The sequence below is a fragment of the Hypanus sabinus genome, chromosome 5, assembly GCF_030144855.1.
Source record: "Hypanus sabinus isolate sHypSab1 chromosome 5, sHypSab1.hap1, whole genome shotgun sequence".
In the NCBI taxonomy this organism is placed as follows: Eukaryota; Metazoa; Chordata; class Chondrichthyes; order Myliobatiformes; family Dasyatidae; genus Hypanus; species Hypanus sabinus.
The window spans coordinates 85908084-85923445 of NC_082710.1; the positions used below are offsets into that span (position 1 = coordinate 85908084).

A 15362-nucleotide genomic window follows, 5' to 3' on the forward strand; every position below is an offset into this window, starting at 1 on the left:
TTGAATGCGCGTAGTGTCAGAAATAAGACAGATGAGCTTGAAGCTCAGATGAAAATGGGGAACTACGATATTGTTGGGATAACGGAGACATGGCTGCAAGGGGATCAGGCCTGGGAATTGAGTGTACCAGGGTATACGTGCTATCATAGAGACAGAAATATGGGAAGAGGGAGTGGGGTGGCCCTGTTGGTGAGGAATGAGATTCAGTCCTTAGCAAGAGGTGACTTGGGAACAGGGGAAGTAGAGTCTGTGTGGATTGAGCTGAGGAATAGTAAGGGTAAAAAGACCCTAATGGATGTTGTGTACAGGCCCCCAAACAGTAGCGTGGATATTGGGTACAAGTTGATTAGGGAGTTAACATTGGCATGTGCTAAAGGTAATGCAGTCGTTATGGGAGATTTCAACATGCAGGTGGACTGGGAGAATCAGGTAGGTGCTGGACCCCAGGATAGGGAGTTTGTGGAGTGTCTAAGGGATGTATTTTTGGAACAGCTTGTGCTTGAGCCAACCAGGAATGAGGCTATTTTGGACTTGGTGATGTGTAATGAACAAGGAATTGATAAGTGATCTTGAAGTAAAGGAGCCATTAGGAAGTAGTGATCATAACATGATAAGTTTTTATCTACAATTTGAGAGGGATAGGGGTAGATCAGAGGTGTCAGTGTTGCAATTAAATAAAGGAGACTACGGAGCCATGAGGGAAGAGCTGGCCAAAGTTAAATGGGCGGATGCCCTGGCAGGAAAGACAGTGGATCAGCAGTGGCAGATATTCTTGGGCATAATACAAAAGATGCAAATGCAGTTCATTCCAATGAGAAGGAAGGATTCAAAGAGGGGGAAGGGGCCACAGTGGAAGTCAGAGATTGTATAGCATTAAAGAATAAGAAGTATGACAGGGCTAAGATGAGTGGGAATACAGATGATTGGGAAAGTTTTAAGGAACAGCAGATCTTAACTAAAAAAGCAATACGGAGAGAAAAAATCAGGTATGAGCTCAGTCTAGCCAGGAATATAAAAGGGGATAGCAAAAGCTTTTTTAGCTATGTGAAGAGAAAGAAGATAGTTAAGAACAATGTTGGCCCCTTGAAGAATGAATTGGGAGAAATTGTTATGGGAAACAGAAATGGCAACAGAATTTAATGCATACTTTAGATCTGTCTTCACCAGGGAGGACACAAGCAATCTCCCAGATGTATGGATGGGCCAGGGTCATAAGATATCAGAGGAATTGAGACAGATTGACATTAGGAAAGAAACTGTGATGAGTAGACTGGTAGGACTGAAGGCTAATAAATCCCCGGGTCCAGATGGTCTGCATCCGAGGGTTCTAAAAGAGGTGGCTCAGGAAATTGCGGATGCATTGGTAATCATTTTCCAATGTTCCTTAGATTCAGGATCAGTTCCTGAAGATTGGAGAGTGGCTAATGTTGTCCCACTTTTCAAGAAGGGAGGGAAGGAGAAAACGGAGAACTATCACCCTGTTAGCCTAACGTCAGTCGTGGGGAAGATGCTTGAGTCCATTATTAAGGACGAAATAGTGGCACATCTAGATGGCAGAAATAGGATTAGGCCGAGCCAGCATGGATTTACCAAGGGCAAATCATGCTTGACTAATCTGTTGGAGTTTTTTGAGGGTGTAACAAGGATGTTAGACGAGGGTAAGCCAGTGGATGTTGTGTACCTAGATTTTCAGAAGGCATTCGATAAGGTGCCACATAGGAGATTGGTGAGTAAAATCAGAGCTCATGGCATTGGGGGCAGGGTTTCAACATGGATAGAAAATTGGTTGGCAGATAGAAAGCAAAGGGTAGCAGTGAATGGGTGTTTCTCAGACTGGCTGGAGGTGACTAGTGGGGTACCATAGGGCTCTGTATTGGGACCACAGCTCTTTACGATTTATGTCAATGATTTAGATGAGGGCATTGAAAACTATATCAGCAAGTTTGCTGACGATACTAAACTGGGTGGCAGTGTGACATGCGAAGAGGACGTTAGGAGAATACAGGGAGACTTGGATAGGCTGAGTGAGTGGGCAGATACTTGGCAGATGTCATTCAATGTGAATAAATGTGAAGTTATCCACTTTGGAAGCTGGAACAAGTGGGCAGAGTATTGTCTGAACGGTGTCGAGTTAGGTAAGGGAGAAATGCAAAGAGACCTAGGAGTCCTAGTTCACCAGTCAATGAAGGTGAATGAGCAAGTGCAACAGGCAGTGAAGAGGGCAAATGGAATGTTGGCCTTTGTTACAAGGGGAATTGAATACAAGAGCAAGGATGTTCTTTTGCATTTGTACAGGGCCCTGGTGAGACCACACCTGGAATATTGTGTACAGTTTTGGTCCCCAGGTTTAAGGAAGGACATTCTGGCAATTGAGGAAGTGCAGCGTAGATTCACTAGGTTGATTCCTGGGATGGCAGGGCTGTCTTACGCAGAGAGATTGGAGAGAATGGGCTTGTACACGCTGGACTTGAGGAGATTGAGAGGGGATCTGATTGAAACGTTTAAGATAATTAAAGGATTTGATAGGATTGAGGCAGGAAATATGTTCCAGATGTTGGGAGAGTCCAGTACCAGAGGGCATGGATTGAGAATAAGAGGTCAGTTATTTAAAACAGAGTTGAGGAAGAGCTTCTTCTCCCAGAGAGTTGTGGAGGTGTGGAATGCACTGCCTCGGAAGACGGTGGAGGCCAATTCTCTGGATGCTTTCAAGAAGGAGCTGGATAGATATCTGATGGATAGGGGAATCAAGGGATATGGGGACAAGGCAGGGACTGGGTATTGATAGTGAATGATCAGCCATGATCTCAGAATGGCGGTGCAGACTCGAGGGGCCGAATGGTCTCTTCTGCACCTATTGTCTATTGTCTAAAATCACCACCCATTATCAACTTATATTCATTTAGATTAGGTAAAGAAGTAAATAAGGACTTAAAAAAGTCAGGACAATCCACATTTGGAGCATCAACATTAACCATAGCAACCTTTTTATTACAAAGTAAGCCCATAATTAACAAAAATCTACCATTCGGATCCGAAAAGGTATCATGTTGGACAAATGCAATAGAGGAGTCAATAAAAATTGAAACTCCCTTTACTTTGGCATTCAAATTCAAATGGTACTGTTGATCCCGCCAAGGCCTAAAAAAGTGATAATTATCCTCCTTCCTCACATGAGTTTCTTGTACAAAAATGATATGAGCATTAAGTCTTTGTAATACTTTGAAAATTTTCTTTTGTTTAATCGGATAGTTTAAACCATTAGTATTCCAAGACACAAAATTAATGGTCTGAGCCATATTTCTAAAATCAACCCTTTGGTATAAAAAGGGTTAACTAAATTATAAACTCATGCACCCGGAACAAAAATAGAGAGCAGACCTGGAAGTGATGACATTGTAGACATATTTGTAGTTCAAAAACAGCCCAAATGAAAAAACTAAAACAAACTGGTAAAGGAAATATAGAGTTAGAAAACAGACCACCCCCCACCCCCACAAGAAAGAGAAAAAAAACAACAGCCAAAAATAGGCTGGGAAAAGGAAAGATGAGACTTTCTACCCCCATATTAGCAGAAGACCACTCCGTATATAAAGGATATATATAAAAAAAATCTACCCAATCTTTAAAAATTATGATCACTTTACTAAAACCAAACTTCTTAATATACTTGGTTGTAAAAAAAACGAAAAGAATATAATCACTAAAAACTTATAAATCGGGTTATAACCCAAACAAATCAAAAAATATTTAAACTGTGATAAGCAATGCATTGTAGGAAGAAGCTGAGAGAAAAAAGTAACGCCATCTTAAAAAAAACACCAAAAATATTTTTCCAAAAAACCACCATCTTAGTAAAAAAGAATTCACCTTTGAAGGGTTAAAAATACACCTTTGAAGGAACAAAAATAATAGTCAGCAATATAGTATAATGGTTAGAGTGTATAAAACAAACCGATTAATATGACGAAAGAACACTCTAACTTGAATATAAAGTGTAGAATAAACCTACACCAATAGCCAGAAACAAAATCTGGTTTGAGGAATCAAAAACCATCTTACACGATCAAAATCCTCATTTATTAGGAATGAGAAATCGTAGCAGTAGGAAGTTCTCAATCAGAAAACTTCTCGCTTCAGATGTAGAAAGGAAAACTCGGCGTGGAGCATTCGGTGGCGAGATTCTAAGCTTCACAGGGTATAAGAGCACAGGTTTTAGATTTTTCTCATAACATTCAGACATCAGAGGTTTAAAAAGAAGACTTGCTTTCATTACTTCAGGACTAAAATCTTCTACCAAGCGGAAATTGTGATCCTGAAATTTAACCATTCCTACCCGCCGAGCCACACGAATAAGTTGCTCTTTATCATGTACGTAATGAAACCTGACAATTACAACCGAGGGTTTAGCTGAAGCACTCGATGATCGACGCATAATTCTATGTGCGCGATCAAGTAACAGGGGGGTTATCTGGAAATACAGACGGGAACGCATCTTTTAAAAGTTGAGCAAAGTATTGCGAGGGGTCACCTTGTTCTATGCCATCCGGGAGACCAAGTATACGTAGGTTCTGTCTTCTGGACCGATTCTCAAAGTCGTCACTCTTGGCTTTAAGTGTTTCCACCAGTTTAGTGGTCAAAATTAAATCCTGTTGCAATTTTTCAATTATCAAATCTCGTTTCCGAGCGTCTTCTTGCAGAGATGCGATAAGAACTTGCTGCTGGTTAATTACTGAATCCGTCTTATCCATATAATCTTGAAAAGCCTTTATATCTTGTTTAAAAATTTGTAGTAGTTCATTAAATTTTTTATCCAAAACCTCCAAAAACAGTTCATAAGTTAATTCAGTGCGTTGCAGATGAGCTTGCTTCTTCCATTACCGTTCGAGTTACGCCCAGGTTCTCATACTTTAGATCTAAGAGCCATTTCTGATTGCATATCTTCAAAAATTCACAATAAACTCTTAACGATAAGTCCAAAAAAATAGCAAGAATCTTTTGCTGTAGGTAAAAATAAGGGGGATAAGGATGATCAAAGGTTAAAAAAAGTAAAGGTTATGGAGCGAATCTAAAACAGTACTCACTCCATGAGCGTCTCCCGCTGACCTCCGGCTCTTTCAAAAAAGAACAAAAAAAAAACAGCAGGAGTAAGCTATTGGATGCCTCAAGCCTGTTCCACTATCTGCCCTCGGCCTCATCCCTTCTTCTGTACCAGTTCCCCAGAGTCAATTTCCTCATCTTTCAAAGATGTATCAACATCCTCTTTAAATATTCCTGATTTTGTAAACCTTCTGAAACAGAACATTCTTCCTGAAACTTCTCCACCATATATTTAGCCAAGTCCCTTTTGAAGACAACAGTAAACTACTTTCACCACGTCTGCAGGTAATGCACAATTTATTTTTGTAGAGCATAGAAAATCCAACAGTAGAGTAGAGGAACAGGCCCTTCAGCCTGTTCTAGTTCAAGAATCAATTAAATAATTAAATTGGAAATCCCTTTGGCATACACAATGCTCATAACTTTACATTTCCTGCATATCCATGCTCTTGCATTTGGAATGCCCCTATCAGATGTGCCTTCTTCACCTTCCCAGTCAGCACTCTCCGGGCACTCACCATTCTGTGTAAAAATTCTTGTCCAGCACATCTCCGTTAAACTTAATCCATCTGGTATTGATATTTCCACTGACTGTTCACTCTATCTTTGCCTTTCATAGTTGTATAAACCTCTCAGATCTCTCCTCAGTCTCCTCTTCAGGTTAAAAAAAAATCTGGTTTTCTGTTTTAAGCCCCAAAGTGGGAGCTCACATTTTCCCATATATCATTGTGTCAATTAACTTCCTTTTATTTTATTTTTGTCATCTTTAATTTTTAACCCTTCCACCAGAGGGGGCAGCCTCCACAATCCACCCAATCCCGTCGTCAAACCTTCTCTTGGTCTTGCCCAAATAAAGCATAATTGTATTGTAAAATTCATTCTATTAACTATTCCTTTTAACCCATTTGGGAAGTGTATTTCAGTCACAAACAAGAGAAAATCTGCATATTCTGGAAATCCAAATAACAAACACAAAATGCTGGAGGAACTCAGCGGGCCAGGCAGCATCTATGGAATAAAGTACAGTCGAATGTACTGTTTTTTCATAGATGCTGCCTGGCCTGTTGAGTTCCTCCAATATTTGATGTGCACAGCTGGGAAGTGTATTTGCAGAGGACCAGGCTGACTTAGTTTGGATAAAGGAGAGTGCTTCTCCCAGAATGAATCGTTGACTTAGCGATTAGATTTGAAATCAGGCCCATTACTGAAAGGTGATACATTGTGATAATTTAGGGAATTACAGGTGTTTGATATTAGTATTGCTATTGGTTTATTATTGTTACACTTAGCAAGAAGCAGTGAAAAGCTTGTCTTGCAAACTCTTTATAGAGATAAAACTATTACACTGTGCATTGAGATAGAATAGGGTGAAACAATAACAATGCTAAATAAAGTGTAAAAACTAACAAAGAAGTGCTATGCAGGTAAATGATAAGATACAACATCATCATGAGGACAGTAGGTTACGAAACCAGGAGGGCATCTTATCATAAATGAGGCCCGTTCAAGAGTCTACTACCAGTGGGGTAGAAGCTTTCCTTGAGTCTGGTGGTAATATTTTGCTGACGATACTAAACTGGGTGGCAGTGTGACATGCGAAGAGGACGTTAGGAGAATACAGGGAGACTTGGATAGGCTGAGTGAGTGGGCAGATACTTGGCAGATGTCATTCAATGTGAATAAATGTGAAGTTATCCACTTTGGAAGCAGGAACAAGAGGGCAGAGTATTGTCTGAACGGTGTAGAGTTAGGTAAGGGAGAAATGCAAAGAGACCTAGGAGTCCTAGTTCACCAGTCAATGAAGGTGAATGAGCAAGTGCAACAGGCAGTGAAGAGGGCAAATGGAATGTTGGCCTTTGTTACAAGGGGAATTGAATACAAGAGCAAGGATGTTCTTTTGCATTTGTACAGGGCCCTGGTGAGACCACACCTGGAATATTGTGTACAGTTTTGGTCTCCAGGTTTAAGGAAGGACATTCTGGCAATTGAGGAAGTGCAGCGTAGATTCACTAGGTTGATTCCTGGGATGGCAGGGCTGTCTTACGCAGAGAGATTGGAGAGATTGGGCTTGTACACGCTGGAATTGAGGAGATTGAGAGGGGATCTGATTGAAACGTTTAAGATAATTAAAGGATTTGATAGGATTGAGGCAGGAAATATGTTCCAGATGTTGGGAGAGTCCAGTACCAGAGGGCATGGATTGAGAATAAGAGGTCAGTTATTTAAAACAGAGTTGAGGAAGAGCTTCTTCTCCCAGAGTGTTGTGGAGGTGTGGAATGCACTGCATCGGAAGACGGTGGAGGCCAATTCTCTGGATGCTTTCAAGAAGGAGCTGGATAGATATCTGATGGATAGGGGAATCAAGGGATATGGGGACAAGGCAGGGACTGGGTATTGATAGTGAATGATCAGCCATGATCTCAGAATGGCGGTGCAGACTGGAGGGGCCGAATGGTCTACTTCTGCACCTATTGTCTATTGTCTATTGTCTAATACCTTCAGGCTCTGTAACTTATTCCCGATGGGAGAAGGGAGAAGTGAGAATGTCTGGGGGGTGGGGGGGGGTGTCTCTGATTCTGCTGGATTTGGCAGTGAGAAATATAGGCAGATTAATATGTATTTTGTATGTATTGTCTCAATACTCAGTAAAAATCATTTCTAATTCCTAATTCATGACCTATTTTTGGAAAGCCAGCTTCAGAAACTCATGGAAAGTTTGTAGTTGTATTGTGAGTTTTGGCTCCCAGACTTCAGATTGCAAGGATCCAGAGCACAGTATGTTACCAATACCCTCAGGTTTTGCTATGAATTATTGCCGTTTCAACCCCTGTAGCTCTTAACATTTTATTTTCAATGTATAACCATTTCAGTTTGGAAAATAGTTTTTAGTTTAAGAATGAGAAACATGGATAATATAGTCTATAGTATTTTTTAGGGTTGAGTTTTGATGTTTGTTCCCTCTCTAGAAGCCTACATAAATGAATTAAAATAGATTAAGCCCCACTCCATCCCGGGACATATAAAGCAGCAACAGTAAGCACTGTACCACACATCTTGGTATTAGTATTGAGGATTTATTCAGTACCGAGGGAAAAGCACTAAAATCATCTTTTTTCTTCAAGCCCACATCCACAAAATGTTAAGCTCAGAGGAATTAATCATCTCTGCCTTCAGAGTTGAATTAATCAGGACCACAGGTTTGACATGGGCTATCATGGCGCTGAACACCCACATTAATCTTAAGACAACCAATTCTTTGAAAGAAAATGCCACCTGAACCTACTGGCATTGATCAAAATGCTCTCCTTGTCATCTAAATTTACCTGGAGCTTTGCTAGCTGCATATTTTAACAGCACAATTACTATTAGTAAGCGGCAACGGATTTTAGTTCTGAAGGAAGGCAAAGCACGTAATGTGTATATTGCGTTGATGATAATTGTGATTCTGAAATGGGATAGATCACACAGTCTGCGGGGAAAACACAAGTGAATCCACAACTATTCTAATCTACTTTTTTAGTGCACTTACTGTACAAATGAGTCATTGTCAATGAAGAAAACAGATTTTTTTTTCAAACTTTGGCTTATTAGGTATAGCTGTGGTTTTTTTCTGAAAAATGAATTATAATTACATAAACCCAAGTGATTCTGCAGGTGCTGGAAATCCAGAGTAACACATACAAAATGCTGGAAGAACTCAGCAGATCAGGCAGCATCTATGGAAAGCAATAATCAGTTGACATTTCAGGTGTAGACCCTTCATCGGCATAATATATAATTATATAGAATTTTATATAATTACATAGAAGTCAAGCTGATAGTTGTTTTTAAATGTATGTTCATTCTCCAATTGATTTGAAACCTATTTATTTGTTATTAACACAATGCCTATCCCTGATAACCAACTGAGTTTTCTATAATGGTGTTGAATGTGGTGGCACAGGTCCATTTGCCTAAAATCAGGCGAATGGGATTGAGAAGGATAATAAAAGAACTATGTTGGAATGGCGGAACAGGCTCGATGGGCTGAATGGCCTAATTCTGCTCCTCTCCCTTATGGTTTTCTTGCACCATAATCCACTCATCCCGAATGGAACATACACTTTTTAAACTTCCAACTGGTCTCTCATTAGTTTCCTTTTTATTCTTTATACAACTTTGTATCCCTCAATGTCCAGGGTTCCTTGTACCTGATCCCTTAGCTTTCATACTCATAGGAACATATTGGCCCTAAATTATAAAGCATAGGAGCAGAATTAGGCCATTTAGCCCATCAAGTCTGGTATATCTCTTTCTACTTTGAATGCTTCCCACTGTGCAGATGTAGACTTAACTGCAAGCAGATATTGCCAGACTGATTTTCAGATCTTACTTTTAATAACATTGTCCTTCCCCCAATACAAGACTTAAGAGTCTCCTTGTTTCAGTAATGATTTCCAGGGACTCTATTTCTAAAAGGATCAATTTCACTTTGTTAACCTTTTTCTTTTTCAAATAGCCATGGAAACTCCTACTATCTGTTTTAGTACTTCCGTTTAGCTTTATTTTGATTTCTAATTTTTCATTCCCATTAATCTTATTGTCAGTCACCACCCACTTCTGTGTATTTTATCCAATTTTGTGACCTACCATTCATCATTGCACAATTGTACATCTATGAACCTGATGCTATATTTAACATGTTCAATTCTAGCCCAAACTGAGTGCTAATCTTCGTTGATCTCTGACTGGTTTTGGGTGACAGTTTCATCAGCCAGAGAATATAGAATTATTAAATTATTATGTCACTGGTAATTTGGCCCATTTAGTCTTCTGCACTTTTCCCATTAACCAATAAATTATTCTTTGCTAAGTACCTTAAAATTTCCTTTTGAAAGCCTTAAGACATAGAAGCAGAATTAGGCCATTTAGCCCATCGAGTCTGCTCCATCATTTTTGATTAATTTTTCTCTCAACCTCATTTTCCTGATTTCTTCCCATGACCTTTGACATTTACTAATCAAGAATCTATTAACCTCCATTTTAAATATACCCAATGACTTGGCTAATCAGCTGTCTGTGGCAGTGAATTCCATAGATTCACTACCCTCTGCGTAATGAAATTCCTCCTCATCTCTGTTCCAAAGGGACATCCTTTCATTCTGAGCCTAAGCTCACTGGTCCTAGACTTCCCCTCCACAGAAAACAGCCTTTCCACACCCAGTCTATCTAGGCCTTTCAATATTCAATAGGTTTCAATGAGATCATCCTTCATTCTTCTACACTCCAGTGAGTACAGGCCCAGAGCCATGAAAAACTCCTCAAACCCTTTCATTCTGAGATTATTAGTGTTAACATTCTCTGGACCCTCTCCAGCGCCAATACATCCTTTCTGAAATAAGGGGCCCAAAACTCCAAGTGCAGTCTGACCACAAATCTTTAGAAAGCCTCACCATTGTATCCTTACCTTTATATTCTATTTCTCTCAAAATGACGTTAAGGTGGTATTTACCGTCCTTTCCACTGATTGAACCAATAAGTTAACTGAAGAGGGTATAAGCAAGGTCTTAAATCAATACTTTTCATTGGTGTTCACAGATAAAATGGATTTTATAGTCAGAGAACTTAGTCGAATGAATTGAACTGTAATTTTACATCATTTCTCACTACAGAGGAAATATAATGTAGGTGTTCAGTGGGAATTGGAAAGAAGGAGGAACTCAGGTATACTATAAGCACTAGGGCAACAGTAATAATCAAGTTATTGGATCAGATACCACTCTACTTTATCCTGGAGTCTTAAGAGAAATGGTTAGTAAGTGTTGGTAACACTGGTTTTAATTTTCAATTACCTGCTGATTCACAGAAGGTTCCATCAGACTGATAAATAGCTAACATAATTCTTCTATTCAAACATATTCAAAGCGGTGGAAGTACTGGCGCTTTTAAGAAATTTAAAAGTGGATAAATCTCCAGGTCCTGACAGGATTTTCCTCAGGACCTTGAGGGAAGTTTGTGTAGAAATAGCAGGAGCTCTGACGGAGATCTTTAAGATGTCATTAGAAAAGGGGATTGTGCCGGAGGATTGGCGTATTGCTCATGTAGTTCCATTGTTTAAAAAGGGTTCTAGAAGTAAGCCTAGCAATTATAGACCTGTCAGTTTGACATCAGTGTTGGGTAAGTTAATGGAAAGTATTCTTAGAGATAGTATTAATAATTATCTGGATAGACAGGATCTGATTAGGAGTAGCCAGCATGGATTTGTGCGTGGAAGGTCATGTTTGACAAACCTCATTGAATTTTTTGAAGAAGTTACGAGGAATGTTGACGAGGGTAAGGCAGTGGATGTAATCTATATGGACTTCAGCAAAGCCTTTGACAAAGTTCCACATGGAAGGTTAGTTAAGAAGGTTCAGTCGTTAGGTATTAATGCTGGAGTAATAAAATGGATTCAACAGTGGCTAGATGGGAGATGCCAGAGAATAGTGGTGGATAATTGTTTATCAGGATGGAGGCCGGTGACTAGCGGGGTGCCTCAGGGATCGGTTTTGGGCCCAATGTTGTTTGTAATATACATAAATGTCTGCATGATGGGGTGGTAAATTGGATTAGTACCAATGATACTAAGGTAGGAGGTGTTGTGGATAATGAGGTGGGTTTTCAAAGCTTGCAGGGAGATTTATGCCAGTTAGAAGAATGGGCTGAACGTTGGCAGATGGAGTTTAATGCTGAGAAGTGTGAGGTTCTACATTTTGGCAGGAATAATTCAAATAGAACATACAGGGTAAATGGTAGGGCATTGAGCAATGCAGAGGAACAGAGAGATCTAGGAATAACACTGCATAGTTCCCTGAAGGTGGAGTCTCATGTAGATAGGGTGGTGAAGAAGGCTTTTGGAACGCTGGCCTTTATAAATCAAAGCATTGAGTACAGAAGTTGGGATGTAATGTTAAAATTGTACAAGGCATTGGTAAGGCCAAATTTGGAATATTGTGTGCAGTTCTGGTCACCGAATTATAGGAAAGGTATCAATAAATTAGAGAGAGTGCAGAGACAATTTACTAGGATGTTACCTGGGTTTCAGCACTTAAGTTACAGAGAAAGGTTGAACAAGTTAGGTCTCTATTTATTGGAGTGTAGAAGGTTGAGGGGGGATTTGATCGAGTTATTTAAATTTTTGAGAGGGATAGATAGAGTTGACGTGAATAGGCTGTTTCCATTGAGAGTAGGGGAGATTCAAACGAGAGGACATGATTTGAGAGTTAGGGGGAAGAAGCTTAAGGGAAACACCAGGGGGTATTTCTTTACTCAGAGAGTGATAGCTGTGTGGAATGAGCTTCCTGTAGAAGTAGTAGAGGCCAGTTCAGTTGTGTCATTTAAGTTAAAATTGGATAGGTATATGGACAGAAAAGGAGTGGAGGGTTATGGGCTGAGTGCGGGTAGGTGGGACTAGGTGAGATTCAGAGTTCGGCACAGACTAGGAGGGCCGAGATGGCCTGTTTCCGTGCTGTGATTGTTATATGGTTATATAGGGATGTAAAATGTAGGAAACTGCTAGTTATTTAGCTTATTGGGAAAAAATGTTTAGAAACTTCATCAGTGGGTTCTGGTTAACAGTTAATCAGGGCAGCTGCTTGTTTGGGACCACTCTTAAATCGAGAAAATATCCAGGATATCCTTTGGGGCAGCAGACAGTTGCTGAACTGTTTCTATCTAGCATCAGTTGTGTGGCTGTTATATACTACATCATGCCTAGAGTGGACAGTTTTTTAAAAGCATCAGTCGTATGTTTGTGTTCAAAAAGCAGTGATTTTTGTCGCTATTACTAGGCAAGAAATAAGCAGTGAGAGAATTCAGAGCTGTTTTGCTCACTGCAGTTTCAAGCATTCAGGCTTGGAGATGCCAGAAACAGCCAAAATGAATCCATTTCACCATGTCAACAATTAGGAACTATGAGAAATTTAGAGATATCAACAATCATCTTTAATGTTACAATGAAAATGAAGATTTGGGGATGCAATCATTAACAGCGTTATATGAAGGCAGTCCATTATCTGCACTAGATGTCCACATTGATATTATTCATTACATACACCAGATGAATTCTTTCATCAATAACAATTAGGAACCAGTACACAGTTTTATAATACTGTAGTGGTGTTGATAACTTCCGTGTTTGTTTTGTATTTCATTTAAATATATAATTTGTTACTCAGTTAAATGTGAGTTTGTCTTTCTTATACCTTTTTATGCTTATTTCCATGAAACTTCAGTTAATTGGGACAACTGCTTATTTGGGCCAAAATCTACTGGTCCAAATGTGTCCCAGTGAAATGGAATCCACTGTATTTGTTTTTGCCGGGCACTGAAGAATTGCAATGTGAGAATAGTGTGTGAAAGGAACTCTGTATGACCAATTTATTGATTTTGGAAGAAGTAACATACACTGTAGGTAAATAGGAACAAGTTGCTACACTAAATTCAGTTCTGCAATCCCAGCACAACTGGAGCTTTCCCATTGAAAACCTCTGTAGCAACACCCTGTCAAACAGCAGTTAAATAACAGTATGACACAGGGATCAAAGCTGAGCCAAACCTCTTCTGTGTTGTTTAACACCTGTTAAGCAATGAGAAATCCACTTGTTCCAGAACAGAATACTGTAATCTGATCTTCAAACAGAACATAAATTAAGATCTTTAAATGAAAACGAGATGCTCAGATGTAATTCCTCTAGGCTGTATGTGACAATAAGTAACTTCCTCTGAATATTACACTTGAAAGATTACACACTGGAGAAAATCAGAAGCATTCCACAACAGTGATATCTTTCTCAAGGCATTTAAATACAGAAAGGTTGATTATAAATGTGCACAATCTACTTTATTTTTGGATCCAAGATGTAACTAGAACTATGAAGTTACCGTACATTAGAGACAATACCATTACCGTATTCATTTTTCTCAAATTAAATCAATTTGCTATTGATTGACTTCCCATCGTTTAGAGTTAACATTTGTAACTGAAGGCATTTTCGCATTAATAGGAGCTAATGTTTCAAAGCTGGCATTATTGAGTCAGCACGTAAAAAAATAATAATATTTAATTATAGTTTGCAAAGTGCTATGGCACTGTTCTTACATTATTTTAAAATCTTCAAAGTGTTCAAATTATCCTATGATTATATCCTTGCACTCAATGTGGAATTTATAGAGGAATAAAGATGTGCAAATTAGTTATCTCAGATTAATTTTAAAATGATTTAAGGGAGGTCTATGTACGAAGGAGTGGATAGCTTTATCTTAAAGTAGGTCAAGATGTTGGCACGTCTTCAGGAGCCAAAGGGCCTGTACTGTGCTGTGGTGTTCTATGTTCTATAATCTAATTGTGTAAAATTTGCTACAACACTATCATGAAAGTGTATACAAAACATGTAATATAGATAAATATAGAGCTATAACGAATTAAAGAAAATATGTACCATTCATGAAATGAACTATTATTGTATGTTATATATTTATACAATCCTGCTTGACCTGACATGATAGTAACTTCACTGTTTACCACTCTTGTCTCCCTCTGTCAAACACATCCATAACATTAATTAAATGTTAAGCAGTCTGATACTTTCCACTCTTAAATTATAAATACAAATACTTTTACTCTGCTTTTTTTTTTAAAATTATCCATTTATATTTTTGATTCTCTGATATCCCAGATAATATGCTTGATCTGAGATAGACTTTGGACACATATTGATTTAGATTATCTACATTGGATTAACTAATCTCATGAAAATGTATGATGATCAAACTGAATGGAAAGAGTAAAATTCATCTTCCTACTCTTAGGTTTTACTGATAGTCTTTTAATCCTGGATCAAGAAGTAAACTGAAGTAACTGAAGAACTGAAGTAAATAGTGCGGGGGTCGGCAACCCGCGGCTCCGGAGCCACATGTGGCTCTTTTACGTCTGTGCTGCGGCTCCCTGTTGCTTTGGGAAATAATTGGTTGTGGCGACCCTTTTCCTGGCACATCCGAACCGACTCACAATAAGATAGCCTACGGGGGTTTGCGAGCACAGAGCTTTGGAGCCTCTGCGCCATGGGGGGGGGGGGGGCAGGTTGAGGGAGGCTTAAAAGTGAGGCTGAAGATTTCGAATAAAGTTTTTTTCCTTCGACTGCAGTTACCGACTCCGTGTCGTAATTTTAGCGCTGCGTGTAGCACACCGCTACATGGTCAGTATTTAATTAATATGTATTTTATGTTAGTTTGTTAGTTTTTGAAAT

At 39.2% G+C, this 15362-nt stretch overlaps 1 protein-coding gene across 1 annotated transcript in view; it reads left to right on the forward strand.

The window, feature by feature from the left end:
• LOC132394274 (contactin-associated protein-like 5) overlaps window positions 1-15362 on the forward strand; it is a 1716192-nt gene that overhangs the window by 673847 nt on the left and 1026983 nt on the right. The gene's annotated exons all lie outside the window — the stretch shown is intronic.